Genomic DNA, 24,628 nt, shown 5'->3' with positions numbered 1-24,628 from the left:
CACATTCCTTAATAGAATTTTGAAGCTTACATCTCTAGTACTAGGTCTTAGAGAAGAAAAGAAAAGGGATTAGAATACTTCCACTCTGCCTCACCTGCTTAATGAATGAATCGAAGGATTGGTATTTGTTCAAGAGCAACTCAGTTTGGAGTTGTTGAGGGCCTGGTGGGAAGGGCCTATACTTTATCCACCTGATTACAAGGTGGGAGGCTCCTAGTCCACACAGGACAGTTTCCTTGACAGATTAATGGAGGAGTTTATGAGGAAGTCACCACGAAGGCAATTTCTGAGAGGATGATGACGTATGGAGAGTAAAGCTCTACCTCCTCAATTCCTAAATATTAAGCAAGATCCTCAAGGAGGAGCCACGGTTAAACAGAGTCAGCCCCTAAACTGGAACTTCAGCAAGCAGACCAAGAGTAATAGTAATCATCATCATTTACTCAGGGTGACCATGTGCTAGGCACTGTACTAAGTGCTTTATGGACTTTTTTTTTTTTTGTCTTTTCAACAATCTTATGATGTAATGTTATTTTTCCCATTTCTGGAAAACTAAAGCTCAGAAAGGCTTGATCATGTACTCAAGATAATCTACTAAATTATAGAGTCCGTATTCAAACACAGGTCTAATTCCCAAATTAATATTCTTAACAATTTTACTGCTTTTTGTCTCTTAAAAAAATACCCAAATGCCTTTAAACTACCTATAAAAAGATTTCAGAGTGCAGCCATAGAAAAAAATAATCTCCTTGGCAGGTGTGGTTCAGTTGGTTTAGTGTCATCCCATGCACCAAATGGTAGCCGGTTTGATTCTGGGTCAGAGCATATGCCCAGGTTTAGGGCTCAATCCCCAGTAAGGGTCATGCAGGAGGCAGCTGATCGATTTTTCCTCTCACCTTGTTGTTTCTCTCTCTCCTCTCCCTTCCTCTCTCTCTAAAAATCAATTAAAATTTTTTTCATTGGGGTACAGCGGAGTGTTATGGATGAGAATGAACCAATTAGAGCTCCTCAGAACATGACGAATCATTCAAACATAATATTAAACAAAATAAATGAGGACACCCAAAAAACAGTATGATTCCATTTATATAAAGTTCAAAAAGAGGCAAAACTAAACTACATCATTTGGGGATTCTATATGTAAGTGGTAAAACTACACAGAAAAGCAAAGGGATTATTATCATAAGAGTTAAGATAGTGGCGACCTCCAGAAGGGAAGAGCGGGTAAAGATGGGAAGAAAAGAGTGGAGATGCTTTTGGGTGCTGGCAATATTGTCTTTCTTCACCTGGATGCAGGTTACCTGGCTGTTAGGATCCTACACAGAGAAACTCAGTGTATCTCCTGCAATTGTTAATGGCAAATGGCACAAGATATTAGACCTCAGTCCTTGAGTTCTGGCTAGGAAAGAAGTTAGAGCCAAGAGTCAAATACAAGCAAAAGTTTATTTAGAAAGTCAAAGAGGTAGAAGAAGTGAGCCACGGGTAAAGTGAGCCAGCTGGGCTGTGTGGGCTCAGGAAAAAAGTTACAGAGGCAAAAGAAGGGGCCTTGGAGTTTAAGAAAATGAAAGCAAAGGTATGTACCTTGAGGGAAGAAAATAGAGAAAACTATGCTGGGTCCTTCCTTTTAAGGGCTTTTACCTGGTGGTTGGCCTCAGGGGAGGATCTCTCTAGAATATTCATCAGCTTTCCTGGTGTGCCTTGTCCCTTTAGGGTGGTCTCTACTCATTCTTTGGTGCCAGAGCAGCCGGTCCTGATGTTAGTGTCACCCTGCCTGGCGTTGCTGCTTTTCGGGCCCGGAGCTAAAAAACAGCTGAGACCTAGCTGTTAACTCTAGGGCTTAATGTGTGAGGGGGTAGCCATGCAAGGGCTTATATGGGAGTCCTATGAGGCGATCTCTGGTCCCCTTGATCCTCCTTTAAGGGCATGACCACCAACATGCCAGGGAAGGAAAGGCCACCCTGGAGGCAAGTTCCCACCTTAGAGTTGTCCCTTACTAGTTGCTAAGCACCTGAAACTTCCCACCCTGGTGACCTTCCCTCCCAGGCTTACCGTTCCTACCCTGCTCCTGTCTGTCTAACTGATGACTACATCAAAATGCTGATGCCAACCCACATAGTGTGGTCGAAGTGGCACATTTGTGAACTGTAAAAGAAAAGGAATATTTATTCTGTCAAAAAAATGTTTACACTGTACCTGATGTGTATGGACCCTTGACCTAAGTCCTGGAGATCCAGTGGAGTTAAGATAGATAGGGTAGTTCATGGAGGTTTATATTTCAGTTGGGAGAAGACAAGAAACAAAGATGCATAAACTGAAAATGAACAAGATAATTTCAGATAGTGTGGAGTGAGTGACTTGAAAAAACAAAACAGTCTAAGGGGGACAGAGAGGACTGGGAGAGATAGTAGGGGAGGAGCTGCCTGAGGTAAAGGTTGCTGGCTGCCCCTTTGAAGAGATAACATTTGAGCTGAGACTTTGATGATGTGAAGAAGCCAACCCAGCAAAAATCTGGGCCAAGAACACCGCAGGGCAAAATCTAGGATCATTTTGGAGATTCACAGTACAGCAGCCAGAAGAAAGGGAGAGTGTGGGCCATGAAGTCTGAGGTGTAGGAAGCCACCTATTGTCTTCACTAGCAGAGAGGTATGGACAAGGAACCCGGAAGGCTGGTGACCCTTGAAGCCCTGGCAAAGGTCAGGGCTGTGCACCCACTGTTAGTCCAGACAATGGTAGGTGAAGCAACTTCCCCGTTTATTATTATGTAAAATAAATCCTTGCAATTCTGCCTGTTACTGGAAATTGCCTGCCTAAGGGCTATGGGTGTATACCAAGCCAATAAAAGGTTGGTGAGGCCTGAGCACCAGTGGAAGTCCTTCCCCTTCAGTTGGACTTGCCCGCCTGCCCCCCCCACCCCCAATATTTCCAAATTATTATTTCTTGTCTCTTTCATTTGCGTGCGGCCCTCTTCCAGATCCTGAACCCTGAACCACGCAGGACGTGGGGGAAACATTTACACACTGAGGCAGGCAACAGTTAGATCTTGGCAGCTGGGCCACCGGCGTGTATATTTTCTTCTAACTGCAATGGGAACACTTTAGAGGGTTTTAGCCATTTCATAATGATGAGTTTATGTTTTGAATTTTGTGGTATTTTTAGTGTCAACCTAAGAATTGCCCTTTGTTTTAAAGTAATTTTTTTTTTAACACTTGAGGATTTATCTTTAAAGTGTGTAGCTTCTGAATAGAAAGGATTAAACCTGAGAAAGAGCCAAGGTAATCCAAAACCCAACTGATAGGATCTTGGAGAAATGTAAATGATTTCTATTCATCTTCCTGCTGGAATCTTAATTAGAGGGATTGCCTAAGACACACAAGATGTGGAGGGACTCGAAAGGGAGATGGTAAGAGAAGTTCTGCCATAGCACATGATTATTTTATTTTTCATGCTTCTTTTCTAGGTTTTCTAAAATTCCTCAATGAACAAGCATATATTATGTTTGACAATTAGGAAAAAGACATGTTTTCACTTTTTTCTAACTTACTATGTTGGAAAATCCAAACCTTTAGAAAAGATGATAAACTAGCACTATATGAAGTATAAACTTCACCTAAATTCACCAGTTGTTAGCATTGTCCACATTTTCTGGTTTTCTCATATACACAATGTGTACAGTACCTGGTATATTCTTTTTGCTCAACCACTTATATGCAAACACATACTTTTTTGGTTCATTCGTTTAAAAGTAATTTGCAGATATGATGACACTTCACCCCTACATATTTCAGCATGCATATCCCAAGAACCAAGACATTCTCCTACATAGCCACTGTCTTAGTTTGTGCTGCTTATAATAGAATGCCATAGGCTGTGGTTTATAAACAACAGAAGTTTATTTCTCAATTTTAGGGGAGGATCCCCTAAACAGCAGGTTCTGGCGAGAATCCTCTTTGGGGTTGCAGATAGCAGCTTTCTCCTTCTATGGTGCAGAGGGCAAGAGAGTTGTCTGGGATCTCTTTTATAAGGACGTTGATCCCATTCACAAGGGCTCCACCCTCATGACCTAATCACCTCCCCTAAGGCCCTCCCTCCTAATATCATCACATTGGGGGTTAGAATTTCAACATGTGAATTGGGGTTGGGGGACACCATTCAGTCCATAACTACCATCCCATTAACACACCCTCACAAAATGAAGAGCAATACATAATCTTTTTTTTTTTAAAAAAATATGTTTTATTGATTTTTTACAGAGAGGAAGGGAGAGAGAGAGTCAGAAACATCGATGAGAGAGAAACATCAATCAGCTGCCCCCTGCACATCTCCCACTGGGGATGTGCCCGCAAACCAGGCACATGCCCCCGACTGGAATCAAACCCGGGACCCTTCAGTCCGCAGGCCGACGCTCCATCCACTGAGCCAAACCGGTTCTGGCAGCAATACATAATCTTATCTAATATACAGCACATAGTCACATTGCACCAATTGTCCCAAAAAAGCCTTTTATGTTTTCTTGTTTTGTTTTTTTTCTTAAATATTTTATTGATTTTTTAAAATATATATTTTATTGATTTTTTACGGAAAGGAAGGGAGAGAGATAGAGAGTCAGAAACATTGATGAGAGAGAAACATCGATCAGCTGCCTCCTGCACATCTTCCACTGGGGATGTGCCCGCAACCCAGGTACATGCCCTTGACCGGAATCAAATCTGGGACCTTTTAGTCCGCAGGCCAACGCTCTATCCACTGAGCCAAACCTGTTTCGGCATATTTTATTGATTTTTTACAGAGAGGAAGGGAGAAGATAGAGAGTTAGAAACATCGATCAACTGCCTCCTGTATATTCCCCACTGGGGATGTGCCTGCAACCAAGGTACATGCCCTGACCGGAATCGAACCTGGGACCTTTCAGTCCGCAGGCTGATGCTCTATCCACGGAGCCAAGCCGGTTTCAGCGGTTTCTTGTTTTTTAATCCAGGAGCCAGTCATGGGTCATTCCTTGCATTTCATTGTCACATCTCTTTAGTGCTCTTAATTCTTGAACAGTTAGTTCTATTGCCATTTTTTAACAGAATCTGCTCCGGTCATCCTGTTGAATGTCCCATGGTCTGGATTTGTATGCCCCTCACCCCACAATTAGCTTTAGAGGAAACACAGTTGGCTTGAATTCTATGTACATGATGTTGTGGACTTTGTCCTGCACCCTGTCAGGAGGCTCACATACGGATCGCATTGTCCTGGGATGAGTGATGCTAAGTTTGAACCACATGGTACCCTCAGATCTTCCTTTCCCCTCTATAGTGAATCAGTATTCAGAAGGGTGATACTTTGATTCTGTGTGACTATCTTAGTCCCCAACAACCTTTCATCCCATGAAAGCTTTTAGTGTCCTTTGCTGATTCTTGCCTGACTCGAGTGCTGCATCTATTGGTATATAATTTTTTTAAATACTATTAAATATTAGTATCAACATTATCTAGTACTATCAAGAAAGAAACAAAGAGCCTTGGCCGGGTAGCTCAGTTGATTGGAGCATCATTCTGATACACCAAGGTAGCAGGTTGCATCCCTGGTCAGGGTACATACAAGAAGCAACCAATAAATACATAAATAACTGAGCGGCAAATTGGTGTTTTTCTCTCACTCTCTCTCCCCACATTCCTCTATGTCTCTCTAAAACCCATACATAAAAACAAAAGACAAAGAATTTTGTTAACGTAAAAAAACCATTGAAACCTGTAAAGAATTTTTGTGAGTTTATTTGAGCCAAACTGTCGACATATGCTGGGAAGCAGAACCTCAACAAATTGAGATAATGCTCCGGAGAGTGGTGGGGTTACATTTGTATTTATACATTTCAATCAAAGGAGGTACATAGGTGGGTTACATGAAATTCAATGGTGATAGATTAAGGAGGAGGGATAAAGCAAAGCAGGTGTTATGCCCAGATTACAAGATCCCCCAAAGATCCACCAGGGAGCACCGAGTCCGATGCAAAAGCAAAGAGTCTTTATTCAAGCTAGCTTGAGCTCCCGTCAGCCACACTCGCCGATGCAACGGGAAGAGGCAGAGAGAGAGAGCCCTGTGGGAAGAGGGGTTTTATAGGGGGGTTGGAGTAAGGGGAGGAGAGAGGACTGTGGGCCCTGCCGATTGGCCAGGTGCAAGTCGGGGTCTTGTTACACAGGATGTGGTTGTGTCTATGTCGTGCACTTCCCTTAATTGTCACTGGTTAGTTTAAAGAAATCCTAGGTGTGGCTAGCAGAGGCTTGGGCTTCTGGGAAGAAGCTCCTTGCTGAGCACATGGCTAATGGCTGCTGCCCAAAAATGGAGGATACGGGGTAAGATGGAGGGTGTAGCCCTCGCCCTTTCAGCAGGGAAAACCCTGGGATTGGATAAAAAGTAAAATGATGGGCACATACTTAGGTGGGTTCAGGAACAATTAACATGATGATGAAGGAATTTGTGGTATCTGTCCTGGGACCCAGCACAACTGGTTGTGCCCCAGGGGCTCCAGATACAGGGAAGTCACAAGTTACCCAGACATTTCAAGGGTATGTTATCATAGATGAAAAAAGACAGATAGGCTCAGTTAAGGTAAAGGTTGACCTTGTCAGTGAAGATACTGGCCTAGGACGTAACTGCCCACCATAGCTGCTTTTAGTTAAAGTTTAATTTCAGACCATCCTTTGTGGTTACTTTAGGTCTCCAAGTCTTCAAAACTGCCATGCAGGCCTCTCCTGAGCTTGTCAGGTCAGCATGTGGCCCCTTTCGTCCACAATTTTAAAGTGTGAGAAAAAGAAGCTAGAAAACATTCTAATTCATTAAAATGTTGACCTTTCATTTTTCTTTTGATGATACAATTTCCTTCTGTTTTGCCTTTAAGGAGTCAACCAACCCATTCACCTGTATAATATAGGTATTGTTATTGACTAAGAAGGGTAGATAATGTGGAGAGAAGGCACCACATACTTTGGTACAGCACTCTTCCCTTATGAAGTCTAGAAGATGAGATATACCCTCATAAAAATAAAAAATAAAAGGACAGGTAAGTGCTGGATGAGATAAATGCTCTCTATTGTGACTAAATGAAACAGCTCACCCGGCTGCCACGTCTTCCTCCCACTCCTGTCTCTGTCACTTATCTTTTCCTCACACTAATTCCTCTACCTCAGATGCTCTCCTTCTCCCTTTGTGTTTGCAGGTTCATAAACTATACTATTGCTAGTGCTTCAAGTCTGAGCTACCACTTCTTCTATTCAACAACAACGACAACAAGCCTTCTTTAATCTCTCTTTTCTCTGAGAAGTGGCTCCTTCGAATTCTGCACTTATTCCAAAATCAATTTACCTAATTCTTTGACTTTCTAACTTGGATTACATATGTGTGCAGGACTCCTCCTACACTGCACACTCAGGGTGAGCTCTCCTGATTTACCAGGGCTCACTGGGGGCCCCTCCTTCTGGTACTTTGCACTTTCTGTTGCTTTAAGTGAGTAAATGAACAATCATCAATGCTTCAATAAACTATCGCTCAGGTATATTGGAGTTGAATTATGCTGGTAATAATCTTGATGAGGAACTCTACTCTTGCCCTCTGTGCTTATTTTTTTCAAACATGTTCTGTACAGTAGCAGGTTAATAAGGAAGTTTCCTTTACTCCCTTCCTCTAGACAGAAGGAAGAAAAAACAGGAAACCAGCCCGCAGCAAACAATGAAGATGAATAGCAAATATTTGTTCCTTTCTGTACAAGAGGAGTTATGCATAATATTAGGTTATAGGGGGTGGGGTGGGGGCGTGAGGGCATGTGCCAGGGGGTAGGGGAGGCCGGGAGAAGGTCGATGGGGAAAAAAAGGAGACGTATGTACTACTACTTTAAACAATAACATAACATTTAAAACAAAACAACACAAAAATATTAGGTTATTATACTAGCACTTGAAAGAATCAAAGTTGCTTTGAGCTTTAAGAAATCCCATATAGCAATTTGGCTGTTTTTATCTAAATGCAGTAAAGTTAAAATACAGCCTTTTAGCAGAATGTTCCAAGTATCCACAATCGTCATTTGGAAGCTATGCTTATTATCAAACTTGCCATCCAGGAACCTGGTCCCTGCGGCAGCCAGATAACGTGCTCCTTCACTATGCCTCCGTGCCTGTTGGACATTGTAAGAAAAGAAAGAGAAGGGGCTGTTTATTGAGTAACTTCCGTGTCACTACATCATAAGTTAAATATTATCTCCATTCTGTAGATAAGAAAACTGAGTTTCATAGATAATAAAAACTTGCTTCACATTACGCAACAAGAAAGGATAAAACTGAGATTTTAAAACACGTTTTGCTGGCCCCAAATCCATGCCACCATAAAACTGTGCTTATGCAGATGCCTGCCTCCTACACCAAACTGGGAGGCCCTTACGTCCACATAGGCTTGGAGAGGGAGCTTTGAAAAAACTGTATGAAGACTAAAGACCACTGGGGACTATGGAGAGAATAGGACTGGGGAAGACTGAGGCTTCAGGTGGATGACTGAGATTACTGGTGCTATTGTGTGGTTTTTCTAAGACCTGACATTTTTCCTTACTTCCAAAGCCCTCAATGTTTCTGAGTAACATAAAGCTTAGCTTGCCCTGGCTGGGTGGCTCAGTTGGCTGTAGCATCATCCTGTGCACCTGAAAGTCGAGGGTTCGATTTCCGGTTGGTACACACACCTAGGTTTCAGGTTTGATCCCTGTTTGGGGTGCATACAAGAGGCAACCGATGGATTTATCTCTGTCACATCGATGTTGATGTTGAGCCTCTTAAAACACCTTGTTTTTTAAACCCAACTCAGGGTTCAACTCCAACCTTACCTCTTTCTCAAACATTTTCTGGCCATTCAAAGCTATTGTAGCCTCTCCTGAACTCCCCCTTCCCAGAATTCCTGACTATTGGGGTCTGTCAATCAGAGATAAGCTATGTAAAAATGATTAAGAAAGGATAAGGACTTTATAAATGTTCAAATATAGTGTCTCTTAAATTGTTATTCCAACATAAACATATTCACCCATCCTCAGGTCAATGGAAAATTCCTGAAGGGCAAAAAATGCTTGTCAAACTTCTTTGAATTCTAAAGAGCCCTATACTTAACTAATACCAGTGCATTTCATAATTTCCCTACCCTGCTTAGTCCTCACATTCTTTCAAGCTTGGCTCAAGGGAGCTGTGCTTCTGCTGAGAAAATCTCCTCCACTTTTCATCTTTCTCAAAGGGTATCTGGGGTCATCCCTCTTCTGTCACCTTCACTCCCTCTCCTCTCCCAATCACACACCTTCTCAGGGTTAGCTTTTGTTTTGCAAGTGTGCCTCCTAAGGGGCTTTTGCTAATCCAAAATTGGAAGTCCTTCCCTTGGTTCCTATGTTTAAAAAATGCAGTAAATTTTTATTTTATTTTTTAAATATATATATTTTTATTGATTTCGGAGAGGAAGGGAGAGGGAGAGAGAGAGATAGAAACATCAGTAATGAGAGAGAATCATTGATTGGCTGCCTCCTGCACTCCCCTCCTGGGGATTGAGCTTGAAACCTGGGCATATGCCCTTTACCAGAATTGAACCCAGGACCCTTCAGTCCACAGGCTGATTACTCTATCCACTGAGCCAAACCGGCTAGGGATTAAGGAGTAACTATTTATGTAATACTAAGGACCACTAATATCCTTCCTCCGAAGTTATTAAGGGTAACTCATCTTTGTTCTTCATAAACCAGAGTGTTGGCCCTTAAGTTTACACAGGAATCGATTCAGCGATTCAGCATTGTACTGAGAAGTTGAGTTGCCAGTAAATTTGCAAAGTTCCCATTGTGTAAATACCCAGATAGTTGGAATTCCTCAGTTGTCAATGTTGACTCAGGTTGGTCTTTAAGTATTAGGTTGCCTTAATCTTTTTTAAAAAATCTCAATTATTGTTAGTTTAGCTTCATTATTATCAATTTGGTGTTAAATTTTGCTAATCACATGCTTTTTACAATGCTTATTTGCATCAATAGGATTTTTCAGCCATAATTTTCAAGGAACCAGACTTTAAGATGTGCATGGTTTGATATCCCAATCCAAACCAAACTGGAGTTTGATTTACTGCTGTATCTGCAGCAGCTAGCACCGTCTGACACACAGTGGATGGTTGATAAATCTGTTGAATACATGAATGAAAGGCCTTGGGACACAAGGGCTTTGAGAGCTATCTAAGATGTAAAACCTGGTAACGAATGGATGTTGGAGGGAGTCAAGGATGTGCAGGGTTGCCAAGAGGAAAACAGCAGGCTGTGTTCTACGTGAGTGTTTTATTCACGTGGGAGGGGCTCCCTTGTCCCAGCCCTCATAATGTAAAACCTTCTCACTATGAGGAAAATTCCAACATTTAGAAGCAAGCGTTAGGAAGAAAAATAGATCTGACCCCCGCCCCCCACCCCCACCCCCAGTTTTTTTTTTAATTTAAGGAAGCAAAGAGTTTCTCTGAGACCTCTGCTCTTCAGTATTCCCATGAGATTAAGACAGAGTCATTTCCTGGTAAAGAGCATCTCAGAGTGGGCTGTTTGTAGGGCATGTCCTTAGAAATCGAGTCACAATCAGAGCCACAGACTTTGCCCTATCCCCCCTTCCTGGATTAAAAGTAATAATGAACTGAATCTAGGACTTCAATTGATCTGGTCCTGCTCTCCAAGTTACTACGAGTTATGACACCACATCCTTTCCTTATCCTTGGAGACTGGTCCTAGCCATCCACAGATTTTAAAACTTGAAGAAAAGGAAGTAACACTCCTCCTGGTCTGTTAGGCCATACCCTCCAATTGCCTCCACCCCAACCCCTCAGAAAAAAAAAGACAGACTTTCAAAGCTGGCAAAATAACAAAGTTTGCATTTTTCAATGGAAACAAAAACAAACATTTACAAACCTTTCTTCACTTCTTGGCCTAACTCCAGGCAATGATTTAATAAGAAAATATTTACCCTATGTCCTCTTTCTTTTTAATTTTTATAATAAACCACTCTACACCACTTTTCTCTCAATTAAATTGTATATTTTATACAATATAACAGTAAATTAAACCTATATACTACATATATACGATTTAGGCCCTTTTTTAAAAAGCTAGTTTATAGATTAATAAAACCCAGAAATTTAAAAGTTACTTACTCATAATTGTAAAGAACTTATTAGCAGGCTTTGGTAGAATTTTAAAATAGCATTCCCTCCTTTTGTTTGGAATATATGTTGAATAATTATAATGAAATACTACATAAAAATAATTTCTATTTATTATATTTTCTACTTATTTCTAAAAATAGATACAACCAATTTTTATATTGCTATTTTGAAAAGGTAGATTTTTGTTAGCATGGGGCTCCAGTTATTTTTAATATTCATGTAACTATCTCAAAACCTAAATGCCTGTATCTTGTCTACAGTCTAAAGGCTTAAACTAGACTACAAATAAGGCAAAGGTTACAGCATGAAAGTAAATATTTAGATTGCCTCTTAAAATAACTTCCCCAGCTGCAATATTCCCACAAGATAGTGTTTCTAAAACCAGTTCTGGGGGTGAAAAGCATAATTGGTGGTTTGTTTTAATTTAAAAACCCTGGCCCCAAATATTTACTGCTGAATAAGTAGTTTCATATCCTCTAACTCAATGTTTATATCTGAAGGGTCATTCTCTCAATATCTCTGAAAGTGCTCTCCCATAATGTACTCCTAATTGCATTCCTATTCTCATAGTATGTTCCCCAAGTATAGTCTCCATTTCTTCAGAGTCTTTTTACCTAGAAGATCCCCAAATGATTTCCTGGAGCACTCCTTCCTCCATGACAAGGCAAAACATCCCTGAAACTTCTCTTTAATTTTCCACCAGTTTTTTTGGACACCAAGGCTTGGAGTAGAGAGGCCAGCAGCAGGCTTAGGTACAAAGGTACACAGAAAACACAGGTCTGAAACAAGTCTTGTCTTTTGTTGCTTAACATTTTTTTCTGGCTTACGGCTCTTAACTAATTTGGCCAGTCCAGAAGAGCAGTTTAGCAGAAACTTCTGTTGACCTAAGTACACTCCACTATCATTAAAACCCCATCAGATTATATTATTTCATATTATTTTTGCTTCTGAAGAAAATTTAGTTCAGATTATTCTAAAAGCGTATAATAAAAGCCTATATAATAAAAGCCTAATATGCACAATGTCCCCTCGGGTGGTCGTTTGACCATTAGTTCGACTGGGAATTCAACTGCTTGCTATGAAGTGCGCTGACTACCAGAGGGTGATGTGGAACATGGCGGATGTTGGCGATGCAGCGCTGGCAGCTGGTGGCAGTGGAGGTGCTGCTGGCCCCGATGGGCCCTGATGAGAGCAGGACCACAGCGGGATGGTGGAGCAGGTGAGGGGGTGGCACCAGGCCAGGGCAGGGTGCCAGGCGGGGCTGTGGGGCTGCAAGGCTGTGGGCGCAAGCTGGGGCCTGATCTCTGCAGGCCACCCTGAGGGACCCCACCCATGCATGAATTCATGCACCAGGCCTCTAGTGCGTGTGTGTGTATGTGCGTGTGTGTGTGTATATTTAATTTTTTAATATATATTTAATTTTTTAAATGTTTTAATTTTAGAGAGAGAAGAAAAGAGGAGTGAGAGATAGAAATATTGATCATCTGCTTCCTGCAGGCCTCCTACTGGGGATTGAGCTGGAAATCCAGGCATGTGTACTGACCAGGAATTGAACCAACAATCTTTTGGTGCATGGCTGACAGTCAACCAAATGAGCCCCACCGGCAGGGCTGGATTCTATATTTATAAGTCTTCTGATTAATAAAGAGATGGATTTAGTCAAGTTCAAAACTAAATCAAATACAGAATATGTAAAGAACTCTTACACCCTGGCAGGTGTGGCTCAGTTGGTTAGAGCATTATCTTGTACACCAAAAAGTGGCAGTTTAGATTCCCATTCAGGGGGATGTGTGGGAGTCAAGAGATGGTTGATTCTCTCTCTCAAAGGACTTGAATAGACATTTTCCCACAGAAGATATACACATGACCAATAAGTACATGAAACGATGCTCAATATCACTAATCATTAGGGAAACACAAATTGAAACCATAATGAGATATTGCTTCACTCCTATTACGATGACTCTTTTTTTTTTTTTAATATATTTCATTGACCTTCCACAGAGAGGAAGGGAGAGGGACAAAGAGTTAGAAACATAGATGAGAGAGAAACATCAATTAGCTGCCTCCTGCACACCTCCCACTGGGGATGTGCCCGCAACCAAGGTACATGCCCTTGACTGGAATCAAACCTGAGACCTTTCAGTCCGCAGGCCAACGCTCTATCCACTGAGCCAAACCGGTCAGGGCAGGATGACTCTTTTTAAAAAGACAGAGAAAGAAAATAACAATTATTGGAGAAATTGAAACCTTCATGAATTGCTGGTGGGAATGTAAAATGGTGCAGCCACTGTTGAAAACAGTTTGGTGGTTCCTCAAGAAGTTAAACATAGAATTACCATGTGATCCAGAAATTTTACTCCTTGGTATTTACCCCAAACAATTCAAAGTGGGGACAAAAACAGATACTAATATTCTTAGTGTTACCACCATTGGGGTTCTTGGGTTCCCCAAGATAAAAATCAAGAGGAAACCCCAGAGAAAATTTCAGACAGATTTTATTAAGCTTATGCTCAAGCACAAGGGAGGCAGCACAGAGGAAAGGAAAGTCCTCCGAACTGATTCAGGAGCTGGCTCTGCTTGGCTGTTCTTTATTTATTTAGAAAAATTTTACTTATTGATGAGAGAGAGTGAGAGATTTGTTATTCTACTTAAGTATGCATTTATTGATTGATTCCAGGGATTGAACCCAAAACCTTGGCATATTGGAACCATGCTCTTAACCAACTGAGCTACTCAATCAGGGCATACTGGCTGCTTTTATAAGCTGGGGACAAGGCAGGCATTTTGGAAAAGGTGGGCATTTAGAATTTTCCATGTCAGGGTTGAGCTCCTTTCTCCTTCTGTCAGTTGCTTAGGAACTACTGGTTTTGACATCTGCAAAAAAAGTAATCAGTTAGAAGGGAGATAAGAAAGGCTACTTCTGCACCCTTGGGCCAGGAGTGGAAGAGTGGTGACACTCTTGTGGTTAGCTTATCTGGTGTTTCTTCTGATCATCTGGCATCCTTGGGTTCCTGGGTCAAGGTCCCTATGTGGTATCAACAGCATCATTATTGCGTCATTATTTACAATAGCCAACTTGAATGGTATTCACAACAACCCAAGTGTCCATCAACAGATTAATGAATAAGCAAAATGTAATATGTACATATAAGATAATATTATTCAGCCATAAAAAGGAAGGCAGTACTGACACATGCTACAACATGAATCTTGAAAACATTATGCTAAGTGAAATAAGCCAGACACAAAAGGACAAACATTGTATGATTCCGCTTATATGAGGCATATGAATTCATATGTATGAGACAGAAAGTAGAATAGACGTTATCAAAAATCATGGGGGAAGCAAGAATGAGGAATTATAGTTTAATGGGAACAAAGCTTCTGTTTTGGACAATGAAAACATTCTGAAGATGGATAGTTGTGATGTACAACATTGTGAACATGCCAATAAATTGTACACTTTAGATGGTTAAAATGGTAAATTTATGTATATTTACCACAAAAAATAAACATATAAATACAGACAAGATCTTGGAATCTTCTCTCAGATATCTTAATACAGTTCAAATGTGATAGACCCATTCTCAAGTTGATTCTTGACACCAGGGCATGGACATAGGTGGTCATTTCAATGTCAGGTCTTTTAATTCATCCAGGTGAGAGGGTGAAATTTCTTGACCAATTTGACTGGTAGGAAAAAACGTGGAACCCAATTTGCAATCTGTTTTTTCTTTTTTAAGAGACATAAAGGTTCTATAACTGAGGAACCAACAAAGGAAGGGATAGAAAAGATGCCAGTTGTCTACTTTGTAGTCACCAATTCTTCAAAATCATGTTAAAACTAAGGGCAAATTTTTAAAGTATATTTTTATTGATTTTTAGAGAGAGAGGAATGGTGGAGAGAGAGTTCCTACTGGGGATCGAGCCCACACTGGGCATGTGCACTGGCCGGGAATTGACCCTCAACCTTTCAGTGCACAGGATGATGCCCAACCAACTGAGCACACCGGCCAGAGTTAAGAATAATTTTTTTTTTTTAATTAAATCTTTATTGTTCAGATTATTACATTTGTTCCTCTTTTTTTTCCCCCCCATAACTCCCCTCCTCCCAGTTCCCGCCCCACCCTCCGCCCTCACTCCCCACCCACTGTCCTCATCCATAGGTGCACGATTTTTGTCCAGTCTCTTCCCGCATCTCCCACACCCCTTTCCCCCGCAAGAATAGTCAGTCCATTCCCTTTCTATGTCCCTGATTCTATTATAATCACCAGTTCATTCTGTTCATCAGATTATTTATTCACTTGATTCTTAGATTCACTTGTTGATAGATGCATATTTGTTGTTCATAATTTGTATCTTTACCTTTTTCTTCCTCTTCCTCTTCTTAAAGGATACCTTTCAGCATTTCATATAATCCTGGTTTGGTGGTGATGAACTCCTTTAGCTTTTTCTTATCTGTGAAGCTCTTTATCTGACCTTCAATTCTGAATGATAGCTTTGCTGGATAAAGTAATCTTGGTTGTAGGTTCTTGGTATTCATCACTTTGAATATTTCTTGCCACTCCCTTCTGGCCTGCAAAGTTTCTGTTGAGAAATCAGCTGACAGTCGTATGGGTATTCCCTTGTAGGTAACTGAGTTTCTTTCTCTTGCTGTTTTTTTTTTTTGTTTTTTTTTTTTTTATTATTGATTTTCTACAGAGAGGAAGGGAGAGAGATAGAGAGTTAGAAACATCGATGAGAGAGAAACATCGATCAGCTGCCTCCTGCACACTCCCCCGCTGGGGATATGCCTGCAACCCAGGTACATGCCCTTGACCGGAATCGAACCTGGGACCTTTCAGTCCGCAGGCCGACGCCCTATCCATTGAGCCAAACAGGTTTCGGCCTCTTGCTGTTTTTAAGATTCTCTCTTTATCTTTTGCTCTTGGCATTTTAATTATGATGTGTCTTGGTGTGGTCCTCTTTGGATTCCTTTTGTTTGGGGTTCTCCTCGCTTCTTGGACCTGTAAGTCCATTTCTTTCACCAGGTGGGGGAAGTTTTCTGTCATTATTTCTTCAAATAGGTTTTCAATATCTTGGTCTCTCTCATCTTCTGGCACCCCTATAATTCTGATGTTGGTACGCTTGAAGCTGTCGCAGAGGCTCCTTACACTATCCTCGCATTTTTGGATTCTTTTTTTCATTTTGCTTTTCCGGTTGGGTGTTTTTTTGCTTCCTCGCATTTCAAATCATTGACTTGATTCTTGCGCTCCTCTGGTCTGCTGTCGGGAGTCTGTATAATATTCGTTATTTCAGTCCGTGTATGCTTAATTTCTAGTTGGTTCCCCAATATAACATCGAGGGTCTCATTAGTTTTCTTGTAGATCTCATTAAGTTTATCGGCGGCTTCTAAACAGTTCTTGAGAGACCTTAAAAGTGTGGTTCTGAACTCTATATCTTCCATTGACAATTTTGTCCTGTTTCTTTGTCTCCGCATTTTGTTATGCTTCCTTGGTGCACCCCCTAGTGGTCTTTGTTCGAAGTCTTATAGTTAAACCTTGATTGTTGTAGCTAATTCCAGGGAGGGTTTGACCTCCAGGCCAAGTGGCTATCAGAATAATTTTTTTTTTAGCAGTTTAGAATGGCACCTATTTATTAGCTCACAGTGCTGTAGGTTGGAAGTCCAGCTCAGCATGGCTGACTTCTCTGCTCAGGCTGGAATCAAGGTGTTAGCCAGCTGTGTTTTTATCTGGAGCTGAGGGCTCTCTTCTGAGCTCATTTCTGTAATGGGCAGAATTAAATTCCTTGTATTACAAAACAGACACATATTCAATGTGGAAAAATTGGAAATTGTTAAAAAAACATAAAGAAGAAAATGAAAAATACCTGGTGTCGCCCTAACCGGTTTGGCTCAGTGGATAGAGCATCGGCTTGCGGACTCAAGGGTCCCAGGTTTGATTCCAATCAAGGGCATGTACCTTGGTCGCGGGCACATCCCCAGTGGGAAGTGTGCAGGAGGCAGCTGATCGATGTTTCTCTCTCATCGATGTTTCTAACTCTCTATCCCTCTCCCTTCCTCTCTGTAAAAAATCAATAAAATATATTAAAAAATACATGGTGTCACCAACCCAGAGAAAACAACTGTTACAACTGCTAACATTGTGGTGAATTTCCTTAAATTATTTTTTCTGTGGTGTGCACAAAACATGTGTGTAATATCTACTACATATAATATATATATGCAATGTATAATTGTATATCGATCATACTGTATCTATAACTATGCTTCCTTCTTCTTTCATCCAATATTATTTCATGAGCATTTTACCTATTGAATTCACCTTCCTCAAAGAACTTTATTTTTAATCACTGTATAACATTCCATCACAGAGGTATGCCATAAGTTATTTAAACTTTCTGTTGTCAAACCTTTTTGGTTGTTTCCAGTTGTGAAAATAAATGAAGACCATTCAAATGAGATCAAGTAAAAAAAAAAAAAAGCTATTTATTCAGAGCTTGCTATGGGAAGGAAGCATGCATTTGGCAGAGACTCAAAGGCAGGCGGAGGAGTTGAAAAGCTTCACAGTGGAAGGAAAAGAAAGGCTGTAGGCATGCCCTGCGTGGAGGTCATTGGCAGGGGAAGCTGGAGGTGGGCTCACTGGAAGTGTGACTGGTTCTGGGAGCGTATTTGGCTTTCTCTGATTAGTCCTAAGTTGGAAGGTATGGGAGGAGGTTAAACATTAGGGAAACTCGCAGTTATTGATCAAGTCCTCACTGTTTGGGATTGTCTTCCTTGTCTGAAGACTGTATATTGGTTTCTCACACTGCATACATATTTGTATGTGTACTATTACAAACACTGAGGTGAACATGTATCCATAAACATCAATTTGTCCTTGGGATGAACTCCTACAAGTGAGATTGCCAAGTCAGAAATTATTGCTTGCTTATTTATTTTTAAATATATTTTGATTGATTTCAGAGAGGAAGGGAAAGGGAGAGATAGAAACATCAATGATGAGAGAGAATCATTGATTGGCTGCCTCCTGCACCCCCCCCCCCCCCCACTGGGGATCTAGACTGCAATCCAGGCATGTGCACCGGACTGGGAATTGAACCGTGATCTCCTGGTTCATAGGTTGATGCTCAGCCACTGAGCCACACCAGCCAGGCAGAAGGTATTGCTTTTTAAAAAAATATACTTTTATTAATTTCAGAGAAGAAGGGAGAGCGAAAGACAGACAGAAACATCAATGATGAGAGAGAATAATTGATCGGCTGCTTCCTGCACATGCCCAGGTTGCTGCCTTGAGACCACAACCCGGGCATGTGCATGTGCCCTTGACAGGAATCAAACCTGGGACCCTTCAGACCACAGGCCAAGGCTCTATCCACTGAGCCAAGGCAAGGTATTGCTTTTTTAAAGAACTGTATTAAATTTTGACATTTTGACAATGGACATTCAAAAGCTATGAATGAGGATATTTGTATCTCTCTCATATTCAGCAAGATGATTTCAATGCTAAAAGAGTTCATCTGTGATACAGAGAAGATTAGCATGGCCCCTGCACAAGGATGACATGCAAATGTGTGAAGAGTTCCATATTAAAAAAAAAAGAGTTCATCTGTTATTCAAATAATAATAATTAACCAAATAAAACAACTAACATGAGTTTGTTGAGTATCAGAAATGTGTTTCACTCTGCTGAAGGGTGTGGAAGGTAGAGATGGTATAAAAGACTTGGTTTTTGACCTCCTGTGGCTTATAGTCAAGGCAGGAAATGGAAAATGGATACATGGAATAGATTTGGGCTTCAGCCCTGACCAGGTATCTCAGTTAGTTACAGCACCGTCCTGATATGCCAAGAATTCGGGTTCGATTCCCAGTCAGGGCACATATAAGAAGCAACCAATGAATGCATATATAAGTGGAACAACAAGTCTCTCCTCTCTCCTCTTCTCTCTCTCTCTCTCTCTCTCTCTCTCTCTCTCTCTCTCTCTCTCTCTCTCTCTCCTTCACCTTTCTGACTCCAGCATTCTATAAATTTATGGAACCAGGAGGATAATGAGCTGTGCCCTCTGCAGCTCTGACTATAAATGGTGCAATAGAAGAAGGGTGAAGATGTGAAGGGCAAAGAGTTAAATAAGCTGGGCATTCAGTGAGGAGGCATCCAGGCCAAAAGAGCTTCCATGCAAATCCCATTAAGAGTAATGCCCTGTAGGTAGAAGTGAGCATTGCTTGTGTAGGAATCTTGAGGATCTAGCTCTGGGCCCCAGTTTCCTCAACTGTAAAATGGGATAAGAATCGTATTCAAATCATAGAGTTGATGTTGGTTGGGATTCCTCCCGATCTACTCACCTCACTTCTCCACTCTGACCCAGGAAGCTGACCTGGGAAGGCTACATCATCAGGCTCCTTGTCTCTGCCTTCTGTTGGGTTCAGACAATGGGAGGTACCAGCAGGACATGGAAAGAGGAGGAGAAGAAGGAGGTTGGAATATTTGTTCTCTGGGTTTCTTCCCTGGGTATCCCATGGGCTAGACATAAATACAGATTCCTGGCCCCCACTCTAAACTGGTGAAAAAAATCCCAGGGAGGGAACTAAGAATTTAAATTAATAACAGCATCAAACTCATGGGCGCGGACAACAGTGTGGTGATTGCTGGGGGGAGGAGCGGTAGGGGGAGGGGGAGGGAGACATAGGAGGGATAAATGGCACACCAGAGACTTGACTTGGGATGGTGAGCACACAGTGCCGTATACAGATGATGGGTTGTGGAATTGTGCACCTGAAACCTATATAATTTTGTTGCCCAGTGTCACCACAATAAATCCAATAAAAAGGAAAAAAAAAATAGCATCCCAGGTGATTCTGATAACCAGCTCAACCACTTAAAGGCAGTGGGCTTCAGGGAAAAGGAAAGAAAAAGAATCCTTTTTTAACATATCACCATTGCTTTTTTTTTTTTTTGCCTGTTTTGGAGCTTTATATAAATGGGATTGTCTAGTATCTACCCTTGTCTGGCTTTTATTCAATATTCTGTCACACTTTGCAGGTAGGAGTGTTTCATTCTTTCTTATTGCTCTGTAGCATTCTATGACTACACCACAAAAATAGGAAAGGGCCGGTATTTTTCCCACATTACTAACAAACAGCATTTTCCTCACCTGTCCATATCCTTCAGCCTCCCACCCTAGCACACGCAAAAATAATTCACTGATGTAAATACAACATTAAATAAAAGCACATTTTATGAATAATCTGTGACTGTTTGCTATGATTCTGTGGGCTCAGATACAGTCCTAAGTGTTTTACATGTTTTAGCTCACTTACCCTTCACAAAAACCTTAGGAGGGCGATGATATTATTATTCCCATTATCTAATAAGGAACCTAAGGCACAAAGAGGTGATGTAACGTGTCCGAGCTTACACAGCTCGTCAGTGGCATGGTCAGAATTTGGACCCAGGCAGTCTGGTTCCAGAGCCAGTCCTCCTAACCACTCACTCCACAGCTTCTAACAAAGTTCAGGGCATACGGCAGTTCAGTGACTGCTATGAAAGGAAGGCATGGCTAGGTCTCACGAGTAGGATGAGCAAAGTATCTGCTTTGCACATGGGAGGGGCTCACGCATGTTCAACTTACATCACAAAATAGAGATGGGAAGACCAGGTGGGTGGCCATCCCAGCCTAGATTCGAGCTGCTGAGGACTTGAATGTCACAAAGATGAAGAGGAATTACTGTAGTCCAGTCATTCGGCACCAATTTCTCATCACGAGAATAGAAGAAAATCAAGGAGCCACCTGTAGGGAAACAGGGATACGATAAAAGTGACTCATGAAGAATTATTGACATATGGCATGTTGACATCAGACACCTTACAATAACATTCTTGCTGTATGTTAATCTCTCCATATTCTGATTTTAATCCCAAGGGTTTCTAAGAAAACCCTGGATATCACCACTGATTATATGAAAAGCAACAGACCATTTCCACCTCCCTGTTGCCTCTGGGTGGCTGAATCACATGGCAGGCACCTTCCAAATACTCGTTAGGGTAGTTGTGCATAGCTTTGTCCCACGGTTTAACTTGGGTTTGCCCTTCAGCAATAACAATCCCCAGAGTACCCTTGACTATTAACAACATTGGCAGGCTTCCTGATCACACACAAGATTTAAATAGGGCAGGGCTGCTGTTTTCCACACATTACTAACAGTATTCTCCTCACCTGTCACACACCCTTTCCTGCCCTATGCACGAAGAGACTTCATAGGCATGAATACAGCAATAGGATAGCATTTGAACAGGTAGAAATAATCTTCAGGTTCGTTCTTTTGTAGAGTTTCTGTTTGGGGACTGCTCATAGAGTGAAAGGGGAAGAAAATGGCTATAACCTGCCATCTTAGCTGGGGAGGGGGTGGTTGGTTCAAAGTCGCAAACACACAATCTTGGGTTTCAAGTATGAGTCATTAAACCAACAGTTGTAAGACTGTTGTCTTAGCCATAACTTTGTAAATGTTTTCCAAAGACCACTAGCACAGTAGGCAGTTCTCAATTTCTGAAAGGATTGTGTTTCTAAATTTACATTGTTTTAAACTGGAAACATAGTTTTCTTAAAACATGCATATGATTATTAAAAATTGAGGTATTACAGGAGCATTGTCCATTTCTCCACCATGAAGGACGCTGGTGTTGAGGAGAATATAGCTACCGTGTCTTCCAGTGCTTTGACAAAACTTCTGATGTGTGTCTTTCTGACCAAGCGTCTGCAGTTTCATATTGTTGGAGCCATCATTGTCTCCCTGGGGGCTGCAGCTTTCTGTAAGTTTGCTGTGGCTAAACCAAGAAAAAAGGCATCTGTAGATTTATTTCCACAGAAATTATGACTCCATGAAAGATTTTCAAGAGATGAGGAAGGCTGGTATCTTTCAGAGCGCAAGGTGATCTTGAAATGTAAAGAATTAAAAAAAAAAAAAAAGAAATATAAAGAACTTCTTTGCATTGGATTTCATAGAAGTTTATCACTGACCCATATTCCTGAACTATGAAACATGAATATTTGAACTAAGGAATAGTTTCTCTCTCCCTCTCTCTCTCTCTCTTTTTTTTAATATATTTTATTGATTTTTTACAGGCAGGAAGGGAGAGGGATAGAGAGTTAGAAACATCGATGAGAGAGAAACAACATCGATCAGCTGCCTCAGGCACACCCCCCACTGGGTATATGCCCGCAACCAAGGTACATGCCCTTGACCGGAATCGAACCTGGGACCCTTGAGTCCGCAGGCTGATGCTCTATCCGCTGAGCCAAACCGGTTAGGGCAGTTTCTCTCTCTTTTAAAAAAAATTTATTGATTGATTTTGAGAGAGAAACAGAGAGAGAGGGAGGGAGAGAGAATTGTTCCACTTATTTATGCATTCATTCATTGGTTGCTTCTTGTATGTGCCCTGGCCAGAGATGGAACTGGAAACCTTGGAGTATCTGGAATTACTTCTCTTGATAAACAATTAAGAAATACTGTGAGCCCTAACCGGTTTGGCTCAGCGGATAGAGCCTCGGCCTGCGGACTGAAGAGTCCCAGGTTCAATTCCGGTCACGGGCACGTACATTGGTTGCAGGCACATCCTCCGTAGGGGGCGTGCAAGAGGCAGCTGATCGATGTTTCTCTCTCATCGATGTTTCTAACTCTCTATCCCTCTTCCCTCCTCTCTGTAAAAAATCAATAAAGTATATTAAAAAAAAAAGAAATACTGTGAAAAAAATTGAGATATTACATATGTACAGAAAAAGGCACTAATTTTAATTGTTTGGCTTGATGGGTAATCAACCAGATCAAGGTAAAGCACCCAGAGGCTCCTTCACGCCCCTTCCTTGCCAATAACCATCTCAGAATTCTCCCACCATAGACTAGATTTTTAAAACAACTTAAAAATTTTTTAAAAAATTTATTTCAGAGAAGAAGGAAGAGGAAGAGACAGAAATATCAGGGATCAAGCCCGCAACTTGGGCATGTGCCCTTGACCGGAATCAAACCTAGGACCCTTAAGTCCGCAGGCCGATGCTCTATCCACTGAGCCAAACGAGTTAGGGCATAAAACAAGTTTTTAATTGATACAGAACAGACATATTTAAGTGCATAAAGTGAACTAAAATAATAATAATAAAAATAAAGTGAGCTTCCACATAGCTGCTGCGGTCAAAAAGGAGCCCAGAGTGACAGTTTTCCTTGAGGGTCGCTGTTCTCTTTGCTGTAACCGATCTGCAACATTTCAGGAAAAGACAGTTCTCATGGTATCTGCCGTCTCTCACATAAACGGATCTTTATGAAAGTTGCCATGTTTCCAGAGGCCAGCAGAAATGTTGATAGTGCGGCGATTTCCAACCAGTGGGGCAAAAACTTTTAAAACAATGCAACACCTGACTAGTCAGGGGCACTGATCTCTTTTCCTTTAGGTGGTCGTTTAGTCTGTACCATGAGATGGAAAGGTTGAATATCCCTGTGATAGGGACTTGCATATAGAATTAACAGAATAAGGCTTTTGAGAAGTAGCTTGTTGAGGCCAACCAAGATAGTATGGGGGGTGGGAGTGGTTTAGACATCAATATGGGGAAATCCAGTGGCGAGCAGCACAGATCATGGCCATGCTTTAGGTCATTGCCCTCAAAAGTTTAAGGCGTTAGTACCAGTATCAAAGGCCAGTTAAACCTTTATGGTTCTGAAGACCCAAGAAGGATCATTCAGGACAATTTCTGTTCTCATCTTAGAAAAATAAATAAATAAATAAAGTGAACTAATCTTAAGGGTAGAGTGAAATATTTAAATATGTATATACTCATATAACTACTATCCAGCGCAGTACATAACACATTTTCATACCCCAGAAGGCTACCTCATACCCCTTCCCTGTTAATAATTGGCTTTCCCAAAATAACCACTATTCTTAGATCACCATCACTTAATTTTGCCTTGGGGCTTTATGTAAGTGGAATTATGCAGTATGTACTTGTATCTGGCTTTTGTTCAGCACTGCATTATGTTTCGTGTGTAACAGCAGTTCTCTCCCCCCCTGCCCCTCCTCCTCCCCCGCCCCCCGTAGTATTTATGACTTAACCACAATTTATTTCTCATTTCTACTATTCTGTTGATGGACATCTGGTTTATCGCCAGTTTGGGGCTATTATGAGTAAAACTGCTAGACCAGTCTTTTACAAATGGTCACATTTGTCCTCATTTCAGTAAGAGGTGCAGATGTCTACAAGCATTATAGCAGGGAGATTTGACCTAGTCTGGAAAGACCGGGAAAGGATTGTATTGTGTTGCTTTTGGATGGTGTTTTCTGAATCTCAACCGTGGGGACCAGGAACACATTTCCTACATCAAGGACGTTAGTGGGGATCCTTTCTGCCTTCTTTCTTAGTCCTGGGAGCATAAGGTTAAGGATATTCGGGCCTTGGCGGCCAT

At 41.4% G+C, this 24,628-nt stretch overlaps 1 long non-coding RNA gene, 1 other non-coding gene and 1 pseudogene across 2 annotated transcripts; 2 read left to right on the top strand and 1 right to left on the bottom strand.

The window, feature by feature from the left end:
- Positions 1-16,791: 16,791 nt before the first annotated feature.
- On the bottom strand, positions 16,792-21,235 carry LOC118656773. Its single transcript, XR_004967689.1, has 4 exons — positions 21,153-21,235; positions 20,809-20,967; positions 19,523-19,593; positions 16,792-16,944 (listed from the first exon to the last, which is right to left on the bottom strand). It is a non-coding gene; the product is annotated as an uncharacterized LOC118656773 (long non-coding RNA).
- Positions 18,667-18,773, top strand: LOC118657150. The gene has a single exon (XR_004967886.1). It is a non-coding gene; the product is annotated as a U6 spliceosomal RNA (small nuclear RNA).
- A 2,101-nt stretch (positions 21,236-23,336) lies between the features above and the next one.
- LOC118657175 lies at positions 23,337-23,451 on the top strand (annotated as a pseudogene).
- The last annotated feature ends 1,177 nt before the right edge of the window (positions 23,452-24,628 follow it).

Source organism: Myotis myotis, unplaced genomic scaffold (genome assembly GCF_014108235.1).
Source record: "Myotis myotis isolate mMyoMyo1 unplaced genomic scaffold, mMyoMyo1.p scaffold_m19_p_5, whole genome shotgun sequence".
Lineage (NCBI taxonomy): Eukaryota > Metazoa > Chordata > Mammalia > Chiroptera > Vespertilionidae > Myotis > Myotis myotis.
Note: the sequence above shows the minus strand (reverse complement) of the source record. Positions and strands in the feature narration are given on the sequence as shown.